This window comes from Bos grunniens, chromosome 2 (assembly GCF_055505025.1).
Source record: "Bos grunniens cultivar Pamir isolate PY7600 chromosome 2, Bosgru_T2T1.0, whole genome shotgun sequence".
In the NCBI taxonomy this organism is placed as follows: domain Eukaryota; kingdom Metazoa; phylum Chordata; class Mammalia; order Artiodactyla; family Bovidae; genus Bos; species Bos grunniens.
The window spans coordinates 63,499,524-63,514,507 of NC_141166.1; the positions used below are offsets into that span (position 1 = coordinate 63,499,524).

Sequence of the window (14,984 nt, forward strand, 5' to 3'; positions counted from 1 at the left end):
TGAAAGCAGTGCTTAGAGGGAAATTTATAGCTATAAACAGCTATATTAAAAAGAAATATCTTCAATCAGTAATCTAAACCTCCATCTTAAGAAACTAGTAAGAGAACAAACTAATCTAAAAGCAAGCAGAGGAAGAAAAAAGTGAACACTAATTTAGAAATAAATGAAATAGAAAAGCAAAAATCAACAGACCAAGAATTGAAGAGGTCTATGAAATTGAGAAACCTTAAGCTAGTCTGGCCAAGAGAAACAAAGACAAGACTCAAATTAATAAAATCAGGAATGAAAGAGAGGACATCACTACCAACCTTACAGAAATAAAAAGGAATGAGAGAATACTAGGAACAATTACATGCCAACAAATTAGACAACACAAATAAAATGTGTGCATTCCTGGATATTGACTCAAAAAAAGAAAAAAGAAAAAGAAAATCTGAATAGTCCAATAGCAATAAAGATATTTAATTAAAAATCAGGAAACATCTCACAAAGAGCTCCAGCTCAGATGACCTCATATTTGGTGATTCTGTCAAATCTACCAAATGCAAATTCTCCACAAACTCTTTCAAAATAAAAAAGTAAATAGAATGTCTCTAGTTTATCTTTTGAGGATATTATTATTCTGTTAACAAAATCATACAAAGACATGATGAGAAAAGAAAATTACAGACCAGTATCCTTTATGATTATAGATGCAAAAAAAAAAAAATTCTCAATAAAATTGAGGCAAACTGAATCCAGCATCATATCAGAAGGATTGTACACTATATGGCCAATTAGAATTTATCCCAGGAATGCAGGGTTGGTTTAACATGTGGAAATCAGTGTAACCATAATAGTAAAAGACGAAAATCACATTATCATCATAGTTGTTGCTGCTTAGTCACTAAGTTATGTCTGACTCCTTGCAACCCAGTGGACTGTGGCACACCAGGATTTCCTGTCCTTCACCATCTCTCAGAGTTTGCTCAAACTCATGTCCATTGAGTTAGTTGGTGATGCCATCCAATCCTCTCATCCTCTTTCATCCCCTTCTCGTCCTTCCTTCAGTCTTTACCAGCATCAGGGTCTTTTCCAATGAGTCAGCTATTTGCATCAGGTGGCCAAAGTATTGGAGCTTCAGTTTCAGTATCAGTCCTTCCAATGAATATTCAGGGTTGATTTCCTTTAGGATTGACTGGTTTATTCTCCTTTCTGTCCAAGGGACTCTCAAGAGCCTTTTCCAGCACCAGAGTTCCAGAGCATCAATTCTTTGATGCTGGTCCAGCTCTCACATCTGTTTGTGACTACTAGAAAAACCATAGCTTTGACGGTATGGACCTTTGTCAGCAAAGTGATGTCTCTGCTTTTTAATACACCGTCTAGTTTTGTCATAGCTTTTCTTCCAAGGAGCAGTTGTCTTAATTTCATGGCTGCAGTCACTGACCGCAGTGATTTTGAAGCCCAAGAAAATAAAGTCTGTCACTATTTCCATTGTTTCCCCGTCTATTTGCCATGAAGTGATGGAACCAGATGCCACGATCTTATTTTTTGAATGTTGAATTTTAAGCCAGCTTTTTCACTCTCCTCTTTCACTTTCATCAAGAGGCTCTTTAGTTCCTTTTCGCTTTCTACCTTTAGAGTAGTATCATCTGCATATCTGAGGCTGTTGATATTTCTCCCGGCAATCTTGATTCCAGCTTGTGATTCATCCAGCTTGGCATTTCACATGATGTACTTTGTACATAAGTTAAATAAACAGGGTGACAGTATACAGCCTTAATGTACTCGTTTCCCAATTTTGAACCAGTCCGTTGTTGCATGTCTGATTCTAACTGTTGCTTCTTGACCTGCATACAGGTTTCTCAGGAGGCAGGTAAGGTGGTCTGGTATTCCCATCTCTTTAAGAATTTTCCATAGTTTGTTGTGATCCACACAGTCAAAGGCTTTAGTGTAGTCAGTGAAGCAGAAGTAGATGTTTTTCTGGAATTTCCTTGCTTTTTCCATGATCCAGTGGATGTTGACAGTTTGCTCTCTGGTTCCTCTGCCTTTTCTGAATCTAACTTGTACATCTGGAAGTTCTCCAGGAACATACTGTTGAAGCCTAGCTTGAAGGATTTTGAACATCATCACAATAGGTAAAGGAAAAGCATTTGACAAAATCTTACCCCTTTACTTGATAAAAACACTTAGCAAACTAGAAATAGAAGGGAGCTTCTTGGTGTGATAAAAGCCACTGATGAATACCCATGAAAACCCTCAGTTGATGCCATACTTTGTGATAAAAATTGAATTTTTTCCAAGATCAGAAACAAGAAAAGGATGTCATTTTATGTCATGTCTATTCAGCATTGTACGGAAACTTCTAACTGGGGCAGTTAGACAAGGAAATAAAGGGCATCCAGGTTGGAAAAGAAGTAAAAAAATCTATTTGCAGATTACATGATCTTGTACGGAATCCACTATAAGGCAATTGAAACTAATAAATGAATTCAGTTAGGTTGTAGGATACAAAATCAGTATATAAAAATCAGTTGTATTTCTATACACTTTCAATGAATAATCCAAAAATGGAACTAAGAAGATAGTTCAATTCACAGAAGCATCAAAAAGAATGAAAAAGAATAAACTTAACAAAGAAGTATAAAACATATATTCTAAAAGAGAGAAAACATCATTGAAAGAAATTAAAGATCTAAATAAATGGAAAGACATCCTATATTCATGGATCAAATGACCTAATATGACACTATTCCCCAAATTGACTTGACACACTCCCTATTAAAATCCCAGCTGCCTGTTTGGAGAAGTTGGCAAGCTGATCTTCCTAGTCATATGGTAATACAAGGGACCCTGAATACTCAAAACAGTTTTGAAAAGGAAGAACAAAGTTGGAGGACTTAGCCTACTACAAAGCTATCGTAAGCAAACCAGTGGAATAGAATGTAAGTCCAGAAATAAATACTTAACATTTATAGTCAATTGATTTTCAACAAGAGTGCAAAGACAATTCAATAAAGAATAGTTTTTTCAGCAAATGATGCTGGGACAAGTTGATAGCCACATGCATAAGAATGAATTTGGACCATTTGTTCATATATATATATATACACTCAATCATAGATCAGAATGTAACACTTGAAACTATAAAATTCTTGGAAGAAAGAGTAGATACAAGTCTTTATGACCTTAGATTAGACAGTAGATTCTGTTTTTTTCTTTTATTGTAGTAGAATAGGTGATGGTTTCTTAGGTATGACATCTAAAGCACAAACAACAAAAGAAGAAAAAAATAGGTGAATTGGACTTTACAAAAATTTAGAACTTTGTTTCAAATGATACCATCAAGAAAGTGAAACCACACCCCATAGAATGAGAGAAAATATTTGAGAATCATTTATCTGATAAACTTTTATCCTGAGTATATAAAAAATTTTACAATCAAGAATAAAGTCAACCCAATTAAACAGGCAAAGAATTTGATTAGACATTTCTCCAAAGAAGATGCTGAAATGTCCAGCAAGCCCTTGAAAGAAGCCCAAATTCTTTGTTGTTAGGGAAATGCCCATCCAAACCACAGTGAGGTACTGCTTCATATCCTCTAGGGTGGCTTTGATAAAAAGGATGGACGATAAGTGTTACTGAAAACATGGAGAAATTGGAACCCTCATCTACTGCTGTGGCAGTGTAAAATGGTGTAGCCACTTTGGAAAACAGTTTGGTAGTTCTTCAAAACACTAAACATGGTTATCATATCCGGTAGCCTAGTTAATGCTGCTATTTGTATATCAAAATTGGAAAGTTGTCCTCATAATACTTGTTCAGGAGTGTTCATACCATTATTCATAAATAGCCAAAAAGTAGATGCAATCCTAATATTCATCAGCAGATAACTACATGAGCAAATTCTGGTACAGCTATTCGATGGAATATTATTCAGCCACAAAAAGGAATGAAATACTGATACATGCAATGAGATGGATAAACCTTCAAGATAGTCTGCTAAGTGAAAGAAGTCAGACATGGAGGACACATATTTTATGACTCTGTTTATATGAAGTGTCCAGAGTAGGCAGATCCATTCGATCAGAAAGTGGATTTTCAGTTTTCATGGGTTTGGGAGAGCAGGTTGGAGAATGACTGCTAGAGGATGATAGAAGTTTCATTTTGGAATGATTATGTTCTAGAATTAAGTAATGGTGATGGTTGCACAACTTTGTGAATTTATTTACAACTGCTGAATTACATACACTTTAAAGGGTACAATTTAATGATTTGTGATTTATAGTTCAAAAATCATGTAAAGGAGTCATTTTTACTAAAAGTCATTGTAAGGAGTCATTCAGGTTTATTGATCTGTTTTTCTGGGAAACAAAGATGGTCATTACTATGATACTGTATGAGAAGTTCTTTGAAAAATACAATAGAAGTGAATGTTGTGGGACTACCTTGGTGGTCCAGTGGTTAAGACTATGTGCTTCTAATGCATGGGGCGCAGGTTTGATCCATGGTCAGGGATCTAAGATCCCATGTGGGATCTTAGACAAGTTGTGGACAAAAAGAAAAAGTAAATGCTGCTTGATTGAATTCCCTCTTTCTGGAAGGGCCAACATATTCATCACTGTAATAAGGTTTGTCTAACAAGTGGTTCTCTGCCGAGATCTCTTGTGTTCATGTAAGACCCTTCCTTGGGAATCTGTAATCTATATTACTGTTCTCTCCTACCCAGGGAAACTGTCTCTATAGTATACCAGTTTGGTATACTGTGGTTGACATCTCTCTTGTGGGAGAAGTCAGCAGTCAGTGGAGAGGTATCTTTCTCATCAATTAATTACTCTTGGTCTCACAGTTGTTGAATGAGTAAGGTAGATTTATGAAATAACTGCTTTTCTGTTTAACACTCTTAAAATGTTTGCCTTTTTCTGTATAGAAAATATGAAAAGTAGAGGAAGTTACTAAAAAATAGGAGATAAACTCATGTAAACCTGTTATTCAGAGGTTACATGTTAATCTTTTACGTACTCTATTTTTTTTCCTGTAATTGTTTCACATGTAGGCTATGTCATATTATATGTATATAAATGCCATACTGTACATTGTATATGCTATATGTATAACTGTATATATAATGCAGTTTCCGGAGAAGGCAATGGCACCCACTCCAGTACTCTTGCTTGGAAAATCCCATGGACGGAGGAGCCTGTTAGGCTGCAGTCCATGGGGTCGCTAAGAGTCGGACCTGACTGAGCGACTTCACTTTCACTTTTCACTTTCATGCATTGGAGAAGGAAATGGCAATCCACTCCAGTGTTCTTGCCTGGAGAATCCCAGGGACGGGGGAGCTTGGTGGGCTGCCATCTATGGGGTCACACAGAGTCGGACACGACTGAAGTGACTTAGCATAGCATAGCATAGCAATGCAGTTTCATATCCTAGACTTGTTTAATTACTACTTTTATGCAGGTATTTTTTTTCCACATAGACTTCAGCTTTACAATTCTTTTGAAGAAATTAAAGTATTTTCAATTTTTAAAAATTTCTGATAATTTTAAACATGTTCAAAAGTGGAGCGAATGGTGTAACATATTCTCATGTACCTATCAACATGCTTCAGCAATTTTCAGTGTTTGTCCATCTTGTTTCACCTTTGAGGAAGTTTTGAGGGTTAGAATAGAAGCAATTCTTCTCATTATCAACCAGAGGAGAAACAAAAAGTAAAACTATGTTCTCCTTCTGTAGTTCACAGAAAAAAATACTTAAACTATCTGAAAAATTAGTAAAAAATTACCTCCTTAAAATATTAGTGAAGGCAGGTAGTAATCATTCTTGTGCAGTGTTTATTTTCTTCTATTTTTTAATAGTATATATACAGTAATGTGTGGAGGGCATGGCAGCCCACTCCAGTACTCTTGCCTGGAGAATCCCCATGGACAGAGGAGCCTGGTGGGCTGTAGTCCGTGGGGTCGCAGAGTCGGACACAGCTAAGCGACTAAGCAGAGCACAGCATGCGTAATAATGTGGAGCTGCCTTTTTTTTTTAAATTTCTGTACTTTCTGTCTCTTCCATTATGTAGTTTTTAACCACATAATTTGTGGAAGTAACTAATCCACCAGTTCCATCTTCTTGGGAATTTAAAACTTCTTGTTTTACACTTCATTGACAGTTATATATTATATTCTGTAATACTGAACTGGAGAAGGACATGGCAACCCACTCCAATATCCTTGCCTGGAAGATCCCATAGGCAGAGGAGCCTGGTGGGCTATAGTCCATAGGGTCACAAAGACTCAGACACAGTAATACTGAAAGGGAGATTTTCCTTCAGTATCAAATGGTAATGCCTCATTTTTGAATAATATTTCTCTCTTTGTAATTATAAAAGTAGCATATATTTTCTATATTACTCATAGAAAAAATTTAGAAAGTACAGAAAAGTACAAAGAAAAAATCCTAGTACCAGAAATTAGCCAACATTAATTATTTATTTCTGTTCATATGACCTTTCCTTTTAATATTGAACTTCATCCTTTTATTCACTTTTGGGCGTTTACATCATATATTAGAGTTGTTCTTTTGTCATGACTTCTCTGTAGTTAATTATTGTTCACTCTGGGGTGAGTGAGAGAGGGAGGGAGGGAGAAGGGAATTCAACAAGATTTTTTTTTCCTCTCACAGAGTAATCTTGTGATAACTTGAGTAATTCCAGATTTTAATGATCTTTCCAATAAATGTATGCTCACCCAGAGTCTCCTGATTCTGCATTTCCAAGATGACATATGCAGAGCTCCCTGAAAGCCACAACACTGTTGACCTTTGGTGCCCAGTTGGCTGCTGGGCCTTGTCTGCTCAGCGCCAGACTTTCTGAGAATAAGAACTCTTTTCAGTGTCCAGCTCTGTGGAAGTGGGATTTCTGGTATCTGTTAGTTGAGAAAAATTATCAGGCTCAAAGTAAGAATTTAGAAATACTTTTACATTATTTTTGCATTTAAAGATTCATAACTGCATGTACATAAGTTTGAAAATATGGCTAGGAATACTTAGCTTGTGGATAAGTCGTGGTTTGTGTCTGAACTAAATTAAAATCTCAGACAGCATTTTAATCACTCCATCTCTCACCTTAGGGGCAGCGTCAGTAGTGTTTACAGGTTGGGAACCAGTGCTTTGGCTTTTCCAAATTGCTTCTTTTCTTTTGAATAGGCCACAGTCTGTCATTTTTGTGTCTGTGTGCTTTGTCCACATATATTTACGCATTCCTTTTATCTGAAATGTTTTTTGCATTCTCCCAAGCCCCCCACCTCCCATTCCCCAAGAAGAAACTGAATTCAGTTAATGGTTGCCAATGAGTATTTTCTTTTGATTTTCAACTCAAGCAGACTTTATTCATTCAACAACTACTTCTTGAGTGCTCTGTTTGTACCAGACATAGTTGTAGGCATTAGGTTAACAAAATAAACAAGATCCCCTCATTTATAAGGCTTGACAGTCCTGTGGGAAGATCAGCCAGCAAATAGGTAAATAGACATATGATAAATTTTAACTTGTTGTGAGTGCTTTGAAGGAAGAGGACAGGATGCAGTGGTAAGGGACCCCCTAGAGTGGTCATTAAACGACTTACTGAGGAGGTAACATTGAAGCTGAGGTGACTGGGCAATATAGGCATCAGGACTGTGTTTCAGGCAGAAGGACCAGCGAGAGCGAAGGCCCTGGAACTTCGCTGGTGGTCCAGTGCTTCCCAATGCAGGGATACCAGATTCAATCCCTGTTTCAGGGAAAAAGATCCCACATGCTGCAGCTAAGAGTTGCAGTGCTGCAACTGAGATTTGGCATGCTACAAATAAAGATCCCACTCTGCATGCCGCAACCAAGACCCGGCGCAGCCACACGAACAGAGAGTGAAGGCTCTGAAGTGGTAGAGAGTTTGGAACTGAAAAGAGGCCAGTGCCTGAGCCTGGTGTTCAGAGATATTTGACCCAGGCATTCAAATTTGGGAGTCATCAATTCTATAGGCTTTAAAAGTTTTTATGGAAATGGATGCACATTATTTTGGGGTGAGCCAAGTGAAAAGGGGAGAGGCTTTGGACTGAGCTGCTCACCAGAGCTCTGGGAGAGAGACAAAGATGATTACAGAAACTTGAGTAGGTGCTCAGCCAGAGGAGTCACAGCAAGGCAGTGCTCATTTGTTTTCATGAAAATGGAAAATTTTTCAGAAGGAAGGAGTGGTCAGCTTTGGGATGCTTCTGAGAGGTGGAGTTAGTGAAGAAGAGGAAAGTATTACTGGGATCTGCCAGCAGGGCAGTCACTGGTGATCCTGACAAGGGGAAACCCGAGGAGAGGTCCAAGGGGTGAACAGGAAGTGCCTCTGTGCAGCTCGCTGGTGGAGCGAGATTAAAGGGGCAGAAATCTGCTTAAAGGGGCTTCACTCTTTCTGGTGTCCCTGATGGAAGGCCTGTGAGCTCAAGAGGGCCTGTTAAAGACGGATGATTTAGAGAGTCTCAGCTGCTGGGAGGGAGCCGACCGAGGAGAGCTTGCAGATGCTGGAGAGCAGGCAACTGAAAAGGTTGAGAAGGCAAAACACGAGCGTTGTCCCATTATCAGAGGAGATGCTGGTGGCTGTTCTGATTTGCTGGTGAAGATCTCAGTTGTCTGGTCCTGTCTACTTTACCAATGGAGTAGGAGGTGAGGCTGTCGGGAGAGAGCTGCAGGGTAGGATAGGGTAGATGGGTGCTTGTAGAGAAAAAGGCAAACAGGCTTCCCAGAGAATGTGAGTGGGAATGTTGCTGGTGATCAGGGCCTTTCTGAATTTTGAGATGATCAATTAAAACCAGACTGGTTGGATATGTGTGTGTTCTCTTCCACATGGTCACCCCTGAAGGCCTGAGAAGGCAGCTGCTTCAGAGCATCGATTCACCCAAGGTTTGGGATTACTAGGCAGCTACTACAGAGAGAGAGACAGTGGAGGGTAGTGCCATGCTATTAACGCCCACGTGGAATTTAATCCAGCCTCAAAGGGGAGTGAGATTGAGAAGTTTATCTGATTAACGAGGTTGAGGCAGTGCCCTTGAACAGAAGAGCTGGAGGGATGGGCAGTTGTGGTGGGGAAGGAGGATCACGTGGTAAGGGACTGAGAGGCAGGAAGATGTGCTGCTATAGAGAGCAGAAAGCTGGAAGGAGGGATGTCGTCAGCCCTAGGAGGGTGCAGTCAGTACAGAGATGAGAGGAGCTGAGGTAGGAGGCAGGGAGGCTGGAGGCTCCGTGTGCTCTGGGTGAGGAGCATCTATGTGGGCCCAGGCGTGGAAGCCGGGCCCCGGGGAGTGGCTGCCCAACTGCCTGGTGTGCGGGGCAGGTCCTGTCCTGGAACACCCAGTTGGATTCCCTCAATCAGTGTCTCCTCCTTCTCTGCCACCGAGCACCTTCTTCAGGCCTCTGGTTTAGGGCTATCCTTACCGTGCCACCGTAATCTGTATTTCTGTCTTTTTGTCCTTCGAGGCAACGACCTCCTTGCAGCCTTGACTCTGCTTTCCTGCAGTTAGCCTCGTACATGTGTCAGCTCACTGAGTGACCTTGTGGCTGCTGGCAAGTGGGGTGCAGATCGGCCCAGGGGAGAGAGGCTTGCCTGGGACGTCTGTATAAGTCCACACCGTGTTGAAATTGTAGATTGTTATAGTGCAGAAGGTTGTCTTATTGATGGAAACAGCTGCTTTTGATGAGTGTGAATAAATTCTGCTCATTTCTGGCTTTCAGAGTTGGCTTGTCAGGTATGCTGTCTGCTTTCTCTGATTCTGCCAGGGAGACTTTTGATGTGTTTATTGATTCACTGGTGCTGGAAATATTACATTGTAGTTCTGTGCTGTGATTTAGAATATTATTTCATTACAGCTTCCTGAGTGCTTTGTAATATGATTTCTTGTTTCTTAATCCTCTACTTCTCATGCTCCATATGCTATAACTATCTAACATTTTCATATTTTAAGTTCTTAAGTACCCGTGCTGTGGACTTTTAGTGATGCAGTAGTATACTATCATAGTATAATGAAAATATTACTAACTTTAGGGCCAGGCAGATCTGGTGTTCAGTTACTGCCTGATAGTTATTAGCTTTTAAATTTTGGGCAAAGATTTTTTGGGTGTATTTTTGTTGTTGTTGTTGTTGTTGTTGGCAGCACGCGCCACAGTGGCTTACAGGACCTTAGTTCCCTGACCAGGGATTGAACTTGGGCCCTGGCAGTGAAAGCTCAGAGTCCTAACCACTGGACCACCAGGGAATTCCCCTCTAAGCTACATTACTCTTTTCTTTTTTTAAAAAAGCTGTTCGCTTTGGCTGCACTGGGTCTTTGTTACAGTACATGGCTCTAGAGTATGTAGGCTCAGCAGTTGCAGTGCTTGGGCTTAGCTGTGGCATGTGGGATCCTGTTCTCTGACCAGGAATTGAACCCAGGCCCTCCTGCATTGGGAGTGCAGATGCTTAGCCACTGGACCACCAGTGAAGTCGCTTAAGCTTCATTTCTTTGTCTTCAAAGTGGGAAACAATGCCTGCCCATTCCTTACAGGTGTCTCGCTGTCTCTGTCACCGCACTTCTCCCCTCAGCCATTCACAGGTTCCCACCTCCCTCACTTGCTTATGTTTTTTCCCTGCTCAAGTGCCTTAACTGATGTGTGACATCCTGTCCACGTTTCAAGACAGAGCTCCAGTTGAGCCTTGTGTAAATGGTTTTGACATGGTCTTCCAGGCTTTCTTGATTTATCCCTTCCCTAAGTGATTATAGTACTTACTCATAGCCCTTATGTGGCAGTATGGCATTCTGTCTGTGAAGTCTTCTATGTATCCTGTGTGTGTTGAATTCTTACACTGACAAGCTTTTTGTGAGTGTGTATATCTTGTTCTCTCCAAGTAAGTTGGAAGTATTTTCAAGTCAAGTCGTAGATTATAGTTATTTCTTTTGTATCTTCTGTTCAGTTCAGCCACTCAGTCATGTCCAACTCTTTGCGACCCCATGGACTGCAGCATGCCAGGCCTCCCTGTCCATCACCAACTCCCAGAGTTTACTCAAACTTATGTCCGTTGAGTCGGTGATGCCATCCAACCATCTCATCCTCTATCATCCCCTTGTGGTCCTGCCTTCAATCTTCCCCAGCATCAGGGTCTTTTCCAATGAGTTAGCTCTTCGCATCAGGTGGCCAAAGTATTGGAGCTTCAGCTTCAGCATCAGTACTTCCAGTGAATATTCAGGACTGATTTCCCTTAGGATGGACTGGTTGGATCTCCTTGCAGTCCAAAGGACTCTCAAGAGTCTTCTCCAACAGTACAGTTCAAAAGCATCAATTCTTAGGCACTCAGCTTTCTTTATAGTCCATCTCTCACATCCATACATGACTACTGGAAAAACCATAGCTTTGACTAGACAGACCTTTGTTGGCAAAATAATGTCTCTGCTTTTTAATATGCTGTCTAGATTGGTCATAATTTTCTTCCAAGGAGTAAGCGTCTTTAATTTCATGGCTGCAGTCACCATCTGGAGTGATTTTGGAGCCCCCCAAAATAGAATCTGTCACTGTTTCCATTGCTTCCCCATATATTTGCCATGAACTGATGGGACCGGATGCCATGATCTTCGTTTTCTGAATGTTGAGTTTCAAGCCAACTGTTTCACTCTCTTCTTTTACTTTCATCAAGAGGCTCTTCAGTTCCTCTTCGTTTTCTGCCATAAGGGTGATGTCATCTACATATCTGAGGTTGTTGATATTTCTTCTGGCAATCTTGATTCTAGCTTGTGCTTCATCCAGCCTGGCATTTCACATGATGTATTCTGCATGTAAGTTAAATAAGCAGGGTGACAATATACAGCCTTGATGTACTCCTTTCCTGATTTGGACCCAGTCTGTTGTTCCATGTCCAGTTCTAACTGTTGCTTCCTGACCTGCATATAGATTTCTCAGGAGGCAGGTCAGGTGGTCTGGTATTCCCATCTCTTGAAGAATTTTCCATAGTTTGTTGTGATCCACATGGTCAAAGGCTTTGGCATAGTCAATAAAGCAGAAGTAGATGTTTCTACTGTGGTAAGATGTGATGTATCATAAATTGTTGAGTAAATAAAAGTAATCAAGATGATGGGTAACCAAAGAAGATAAATGTATTTACCTCATTCAGGTATTCATTGTACAAATGTCTACAGACTGCACGTGTAAGATTGAAACACATTGCTGCACTCTTTTGAGGCTCCTGTTAACTGGTAGAATCCATTTCCTCACACTTTTATTTTGGGCTGGCCTTGTGACTTGCTTTGACAGTGGACTGTGGCATAAGTGAATTGCAGGTTCTGCCTCCTGGGCCTTGTGAGGCCTGGCAGTCTTCCCTTTGCCATCTTGGAATGCTCCAACCACATGTACTGAACTACAGACTATATTACTGGGTTGTTAGAGATCACGTGTGGCAAGAGGTCCAGCCAACAGCCAGCATCATTGCCTCAGACATGTAAGTGATGCCATTGTAGACTCTTCAGCCTCAGTCAGGCTGGCAGACAGCAGCAGCTACCTGAGTGATCCCAGGTAAGATTAGCAGAAGAACCTCCTGCTGAGCCCAGCCTATCATAGACTTGTAAGAAATGTCAACTTGTTACTGTTCTAAGTCACTAGTGAAAATGGCCCTACTACCTTTTTTAACTTCTCTTATGGAGAAGCCTGTAGTAGACTTGGAAGTTCAGAGCTCACAGCTGATTTTTGTTCTCTGCCCCACCCTCCATTGTCTTCACTCCTTTCTGGCGGTGACCTAAGTGCCACAGAGTAGTAGCTGTAAGAAAGAGGTTCAAGAGAGAGCTATATATATATATATCTTTTAAATGCCCTGTGCAAGCTTTTCTGATCTTGAATCTTATTTGATGAATATGGAGCCACTCATCTCCTCATTGCCACCCTGGAAGTGCAGAGTCAAGACTAGAGGCTGTCTGACACGTGTCCCTTACATCAGGCTGTCCTGCTGTGTGTTTGATTCTTGTTGAAGCTGGTATTTTTTAAGTTCTTTCTGTTGGCCTGTGGCAGAATTGTGCTGCTTCTTATGATGTAACTGTAAATACTTAAGAAACTCTTCCTGGGGGTGCAGAGGGAGAACACGTGTACTTATTTGTTGGGTAGCTAAAAATACCTGTGAAGGAAGGCACGGGAAGTTAGCAACACCTTTTGCTTTTAGGTGGGGAAATGTGGCCGGGGGATGGGAGTAGGGGAGAGAGGTCTTGCACTTTTGTGCAAGAGAGGATCACCCATTACTTTTTTTTTTTAATTAAAGAAAAAGAACAAAGAGGACCCAGTTTGCTTAATGCTTTGGGGCTTCCAGTGTCATTCTGTGGATTTCATACACAGGAGTTTGTGACCTGCTTCTGAGTGTGGTAAACCTTTACTGCATAACTACTGTCAAGAAGCATATACTTACTTGTTAGAAATCATATGGAATTCCAGCTGAAGGTGAAGTTTTTATATAATACTTTTTTTTTTTAATAAAATTTATAATACGTATTTTAAAAAATAATGGGAAAGAGCCTTAAATGCATGGGCTCCTTCCTCTCCTGGGAGTGGAGACTTTGCTATCTGGCCTGTTGCTTCCCAGCTCACCATGAAGTCTGACCTCCTTTCCCTGAGTTGGGACAGAACTAGGCCAGACTTGTAATAACAAGGATTTGAAGGTAGGAAAGGGAGACTTCCGGCTATGCAACCTTGGAAAATCACTTACCTTTGCCTCATTTTCCCCACCTGTAAAATAGGGATGTGTTAATGCCTACTTTATGGAAGTGGTTGGAGAATCAGAGATAAACTGTGTAAATCATCTTGGCATAGAGCCTGACCCCTCATGTTGATGCTCAAAACTGATATTGTCACTGTCATTACTGGTTAGTGTCTGCTGATTTTGGGCCCTTTGAAGGAGTAAGGGATATGAAATTCTTTTCACCGAGAATGAAAGATGTTTAGAGGAATAAGGAGTGATCAGTTATCTGCTGGTGTAACAGAGCACCACAAATTGGATGGCTTAAAGTATGAGTGAACAGTTTCTCATCATTCTGTGGTTTGACCAGGTGGCTTTGTCTCCTTAGATGTATTTGTGTATCTGCAGTCAGACGGTGACTGGTAATGCTGAGTGGTCCCCCATGGACTCACTCCCAAGTCTGGTGGTTGCTGCGGGCTGCTGTTTGGAGCGAGCTGGTTCTCCACTAATGGCTTCTTGTGCTCAGGAGGCTAGACCAGCTTCCTCACAGCATGGCAGTCACGCACGCTCCGGGGTCACATCTCAGTTCATTTCTGCCATCTCTGATTTCCCACTGGCCAGAGCAAGTCTCAGGACTCATCCCAGGGTCACTGGGGAGGATGAGATTCCGTCTCGATGGAGGAGGAACAGCAAAGCCTTTGCAACCATTTTTAATCTACCAGTCTTGACCTTAACTAGCTTCTTGGCGAATATTGGGCCCGGAAAGAAAAGGTTCTATTGGTTTCTCCAGTTTTCATGTATTGCTGATATCTTCATTAGTCTGACATGGGAGCTGATTAAGGAAGTGGGGGTATTTTGTTTGGACTGAAAATTGGAGTGAAGGGTAATGGCTGCTTTGCTATATATGAAGACCTTTCCTGTGACGGAAGGACAAGTTCCATGGCATGGACATGACTGGAAAGCGATATCTCCTCCACTTAAGGAAGGACTGCCATGTGAGACATCAAGGCTTCTTGATTGGAAGGAAAGCAGAAAACGGGTAATCAGGGGCTAGGGACTTTGCAGGAGTGTTTTCCTCATTGGATGACTTGACTCATCTCTCATTCTAGGACTTGGAAAGAGCACTGTGGTTTTTTGCTGAGAGTGGAGGTGGGGTGGGTGACAGGAAGGGATAAAAACCTTGTGCACAGACTGGAAGAGTTACCCTGCCCTGAATTTCAGTCACTTGATTTATAAGATCAGATTTACCTGCTGAACCCCTGAGAGTTCACACTGACTGTTGGTGTGAAGAACATTTCTGTTTAGTACAGTGTTAGGG

At 41.0% G+C, this 14,984-nt stretch overlaps 1 protein-coding gene across 21 annotated transcripts in view; it reads left to right on the forward strand.

The window, feature by feature from the left end:
* CLASP1 (cytoplasmic linker associated protein 1) overlaps positions 1-14,984 on the forward strand; it is a 273,436-nt gene that overhangs the window by 23,520 nt on the left and 234,932 nt on the right. The window lies entirely within an intron of this gene.